Source organism: Bos indicus x Bos taurus, chromosome 4 (assembly GCF_003369695.1).
Source record: "Bos indicus x Bos taurus breed Angus x Brahman F1 hybrid chromosome 4, Bos_hybrid_MaternalHap_v2.0, whole genome shotgun sequence".
NCBI lineage: Eukaryota > Metazoa > Chordata > Mammalia > Artiodactyla > Bovidae > Bos > Bos indicus x Bos taurus.
In genome coordinates this window covers 56,736,827-56,742,826 of record NC_040079.1, presented here as the reverse complement: position 1 = coordinate 56,742,826, position 6,000 = coordinate 56,736,827, and positions in this window count along the sequence as shown.

Here is a 6,000-nt window from a genome sequence, read left to right as displayed (position 1 = left end):
TGCCATTTCCTCCCTCAGGAGATCTTCCCAACCCAGGGATCGAACCCAGGTCTCCTGCATTACATGTGGATTCTTTACCATCTGAGCCCCCAAGGAAGGCCAAGGTAAATGTTTTCAAAAGATCCACAGGGCCCAAAATTCTTCTCCCACTGGACTTGAGATATGCAGAGAGATGCTGGGCTTCAAACCACACCCTCCCGCAGCTGCCTGCACCTGCCCCCCACAAAACGAAGGAAAAAATGTTTTCTAATTTTCTAGTGCCAGTTCTGTCTGAGATGACTTCCACATTTAGATTCTCCTTTTTCTATTTTCCCAACCATACTCACAATGAGTGAGTGATAGTCACTCAGTCATGTCCAACTCTTTGTGACCCCATGGACTGTACCCTGCCAGGCTCCTTTGTCCATGGAATTCTCCAGGCAAGAATACTAGAGTGGGTTGCCATATCCTTCTCCAATATACCCAATATGGTTTCCTATTTCTCTAGAATACTCTACCTGAAATAGAAGCACTGTTCAAATCATGATAAACAATCGTATTTGATCATGTGGAAAGGAGAAATCAAAGAGAGGAATAATTACTCATTGTTTCACTCATTGCTGTGGGGTTTTGGACTGAACTGGGGTTTAAGTTGGGAGAACAATGTATCTAGTTTGGGGATTTGGCATTTCTGGGAAATAATGCCCCACCTCTTTCTCCACATGCACCCTCAGGACCAGTAACCTTAGAAAATGGATGCTTTCAATCCCCTGAGGCAGATGTTCTCAGTGCTCTCCCCATGGCCCAAATAACTGCCTCCCAGGGAAACACACCTGTGTTTCTCTGTTGGAAGGCCTATGCTGGTGCTTGGTTGGCCAAAAGTGCAAGGAAATCCTGTCCCCTGTGAAGAGACCTAAACAAAACACTAATGGCTATTGGTGTGTAAATAGCCCAGCTCTCTTATCTCTCAGTGGAGATAATTTCCACCCCAGGATGTGCCCCCGTGCTGGCTCCCAGGGACCCATAGCAGGACTAATCTTCAGCTACCCACAGTGTGAGCTTGCTTGATAATCAACTCTTCCCTGGGCTGCCTTCTTTTCCCTGTCTCACTTTCCCAACTCTCTTACCTGTGTTTTTTCTGGGATCATCTCTGTTAGAGTCTTGGTCTTAGCATCTGCTTCTGCAGAATCCCAGACTAATAGCATTTGTTGAAGACATCAATCCCTTTGCTCTAGTTCTCCTTTTTCAGACTAAGCTGTGAACTTGCACGGAATCCTTCATGTAAGGTGTAGCTACTGTACATATCACAGTGCACTAAGCCCTTGCCTGCTGCCTCTGCCTACAAAGCCAGGCTCAGTCATACTGCCAGTCTTTCCATATACTAAACAGCAATGAGGTATAATGGCGAAAAGCCGAGGCTCCTGAGTCAGAGTGCCTGGGAAACTAACACACACTTATAATATATATTATATGTACAAGTGTGCATTAGTGCACAGGCAGACAAAACAATGCCTGATCTCATGGAACAATAGAACATAATTGTTAATCAAAGAAGACAGGCATTAAACACATATTTGAAATAAGGAGTAGTGAGGATTATGATCGGTGAAGAACAGAGAATATGTGAGAACATATAAGCTATTAACTCCACTGGAGATATAAATAACTCAAAATTGCATACCTAGTAAGTGTTAGGGCTTCCTTTGTGGCTCAGCTGGTAAAGAATCCACCTGCAATGCAGGAGACCTTAGTTCCATCCCTAGGTTGGGAAGATCCCCTGGAGAAGGGAAAGGCTAACCACTCCAGTATTCTGGCCTGGAGAATTCCATGGATTGTATGTCCATGGGATCACAAAGAGTCAGACACAACTGAGTGACTTTTACTTCATTTTAGGGGCTTCCCTAGTGGCTCAATGGTAAAAGAATCTGCCTGCAATGCAGGAGACCCGGGTTCAATCCCTGGATTGGGAAGATCCCCTGGAGAAGGAAATGGCAACCCACTCTAGTATTCTTGCCTGGAGAAGCCCATGGATGAGGAGTCTGGCAGGCTACAACCAGGGGTCTGTACCCATGGGGTCGCAAAGAGTCAGACATGACTGAGCGGCTAACACACACACACAACATGTGTTAAGATGTGGACCTATCTTTTTGGTGAGCACCACTCACTCTACTGCCATATACAGACATAAAATATATAATGAATGCATGTATAATGTATTCATTATACACACACACACACACACACACACATATATACATGTATATCCCCTCCATGTGTAGCACAGAGCTGTTCACATAACAGATGCTCAATAATAGTTGCTGAAGAAGCAAACAGATAAACAGAACAGGATCTCTGCTTTCTAAGAGTTACTGAAACTAGAGGCAAAGATAGAGTTACAAAAAGGCAAAGAGTTACATAAAGGCTTTTAGGTCAAATGTAAATCCTTCTAGAAGTTCTACCCTGTTCAGGTCACTGCCCCCTGGGGAAAATACAATAGCGCTTTCACTTTCTAATCAGCCAGATCACCTCCAGAATATTATAGCATTTGTAAGAATCTCTCATTCACCAACATTTTCTCTCAAGAAATCCTAGCTCTCTACTGTTTATAACTTTTCATTATGAAACAGAGAAAGAAAGAGTTGCGGGGGCGGGGGGGGGGGGTGGGAACCCTACTGTTTCCTTTTCCTCAATATCTACTATTTCTCCGGGGCTCTTTTGCCAAAAATGGCACTTCAGAAGATATAAGAGGGAACAAGAGCTGATTATTGCCAAGATAACCACAGAGAATACCACCCATCTAGGCCACACACTCTCTAGAACGCAGGCAGAAAATTTGCTTTTCATTTCTCTCTATTTGATAAAGATAGATCTACAAAGATATGATCCAGTGTCTGTGGATCAGTTCATTATTTGGAAATGTCACTTGGATGGTGGCCACCCTGTCAGAGTGGCTGGGTCATCCGAGGGTCACAGAGAGGTGTAGCTCTTTCTCCTGCGTCACAGTTCGGAGGAAGGGCAGGGGCACAGAGAGGGGATGCCTGTGCTGGAGCCCTGCGGCAGGCCACCTCCCCCCCTCACCTCCCGTCACAGGCAACTCCAGATGGTAACCATTTCACCTTTTCCCAGTTAGGTTTGGAACTGAACCCGTGTCAGCATCTCTTCCCCGCCCCCACTGCTCTGTAATGGGATTGCCCAGGGTCAGCTCCTGCCACTGACTTTTCTCTATGGTCCTCCCAAGCCCTTACTGTGATGCCCAAGCTTTTAGTCAAGGAGCCGTGGACACCCTGTGCTGGTACAGAGCAATCGGATGCCACAGGAAGAAGACGGTGTAGCCTGCTTTTTGTCCTTCAAAATTGTTTTTCTGACTACAAGAATTGAGAATGTAAAATAAAAGTGTCCAAAAAAATATAAAAGCAAAATAAAGTCACTCATTATCCTACTATTCAGAAAAACAACAACAACAAAGATACTCTTACTATCTGATGTCACTTTTCCAGTCTTCTCTTCCCCAGGCTTTTAAAAATTGCAAGATATACGGTATGTGTTTTCTTTTGTTCTATCTTTACCCCTGCAAAATTGGGATCATATAACCACTAGATCACAGTAAATGCTCTAAAAAACCTTCCCCAGTTTATGAAGTGGTTTTAATTGCTGCAGCAAAAGTGATATGTTAGACAAGGAAGGTGAAAACTCAGTCTAATGTGGGCTAGGACAGTGCAGATGGCAGAGAAAACAGGTACATCCTGGCTTCTGAGCCCAGCAAACCTGGCATATCCCACGGGGGCCCTCAGCTTACTAGCCCTGTGACATACCAAGTTGCACAAGCCCTCTAACCCACAGCTTCCTACCTAGTGTATTTGCAATGATTAGTTCCTGTCTAACAAATATGTAAAAGCACAAATAATGTTAGTACCCTCCTCTTTCTAAGTGACAATGTGGTTCCCAAAGAGACTTCTATCCCTTCCTCTGGGTAAACATTTTATTCTTAAGAAATTAAGGTCAGTTCATAGGATAATAACTAATGATAGTCTACTCAGGTTGTCATCACAAAATACCACATACCAGTGGCTTAAACAACAGAAATTAATTTCTTTCACTTCTAGAGGCTGGGAGCCCAAGACCAAGTGGCCAGTTGGTTTGGTTTTTGGTGAGGGCTCTCATCCTGGCCACATTCTCTCTGTATCTTCACATGGCAGGGAGAGAGAGAAAGAGTGAACTCTCTGATGTCTCTTCTTGTAATGACACTGGCCCTATCACATCTGGGCCCCACCTTTATGGCCTCATTTAACCAAAGTTACTTACTTATTGGGCTTTCCCTGCAATACAGGAGACCCCGGTTTGATTTCTGGAACAGGAAGATCCACTGGAGAAGAGAAAGGCTACCCTCTCCAGTATTCTTGGGCTTCCCTTGTGGCTCAGCTGGTAAAGAATCTGCCTGCAATGTGGGAGACCTGGTTAGATCCCTAGGTTGGGAAGATCCCCTGGAGAAGAGAAAGGCTACCCACTCCAGTGTTCTGCCCTGGAGAATTCCGTGGACTGTATGATCCAGGGGGTCATAAAGAGTTGGACACAGCTGAGCTGACTGTGGCTCAGATCATGAACTCCTTATTGCCAAATTCAGACTTAAATTGAAGAAAGTAGGGAAAACCACTAGACCATTCAGGTATAACCTAAATCAAATCCCTTATGATTGTACAGTAGAAGTGACAAATAGATTCAAATGGTTAGATCTGATAGACAAAGTGTCTGAAGAACTACGGACAGAGGTTCTTGACATTGTACAGGAGGCAGTGATCAAGACCATCCCCAAAAAAAGAAATGCAAAAAGGTAAAATGGTTGTCTGAGGAGGCCTTAAAAGTAGCTGAGAAAAGAAGAGAAGCAAAAGGCAAAGAAGAAAAGGAACCATATACCCATTTGAATGCAGAGTTCCAAAGAATAGCAAAGAGATAAGAAAGCCTTCCTCAGTCATGGGTGCAAAGAAATAGAGGAAAACAATAGAATGGGAAAGACTAGAGATATCTTTAAGAACTTTAGAGATACCAAGGGAACTTTTCATGCAAAGATGGGCTTGATAAAGGACAGAAATGGTGTGAACCTACCAGAAGCAGAAGATATTAAGAAGAGGGGTGGCAAGAATACACAGAAGAACTGTACAAAAAAGGTCTTCACACCCCAGATAATCACAATGATGTGATCACTCACCTAAAGCCAGACATCCTGAAATGTGAATTCAAGTGGGCCTTAGGAAGCATCACTATGAACAAAGCTAGTGGAGGTGATGAAATTCCAGTTGAGCTATTTCAGATCCTAAAAGATGATGCTGTGAAAGTGCTACACTCAATATGCCAGCAAATTTGGAAAACTCAGCAGTGGCTACAGGATGGGAAAAGGTCAGTTTTCATCCCAATCCCAAAGAAAGGCAATACCAAAGAATGCTCAAACTACTGCACAATTGCACTCATCTCACATTCTAGCAAAGTAATACTCAAAATTCTCCAAGCCAGGCTTCAACAGTACGTGAACCATGAACTTCCAGATGTTCAAGCTGGATTTAGAAAAGGCAGAGGAACCAGAGATCAAATTGCCAACATCCGCTGGATCATTAAAAAAGCAAGAGAGTTCCAGAAAAACATCTATTTCTGCTTTACTGACTATGTCAAAGCCTTGACTGTGTGGATCACAACAAACTGGAAAATTCTTCAAGAGATGGGAATACCAGACCACCTGATCTGCCTCCTGAGAAATCTGTATGCAGGTCAGGAAGCAACAGTTAGAACTGGACATGGAACAACAGACTGGTTCCAAATAGGGAAAGGAGTATGTCAAGGCTGTATATTGTCACCCTGCTTATTTAACTCATATGCAGAGTACATCATGAGAAATGCTGGACTGAATGAAGCACAAGCTGGAATCAAGATTGCTGGGAGAAATATCAATAACTTCAGATATGCAGATGGCATCACACTTACGGCAGAAAGTGAAAAAGAACTAAAGAGCCTCTTGATGAGAGTGAAAGAGGA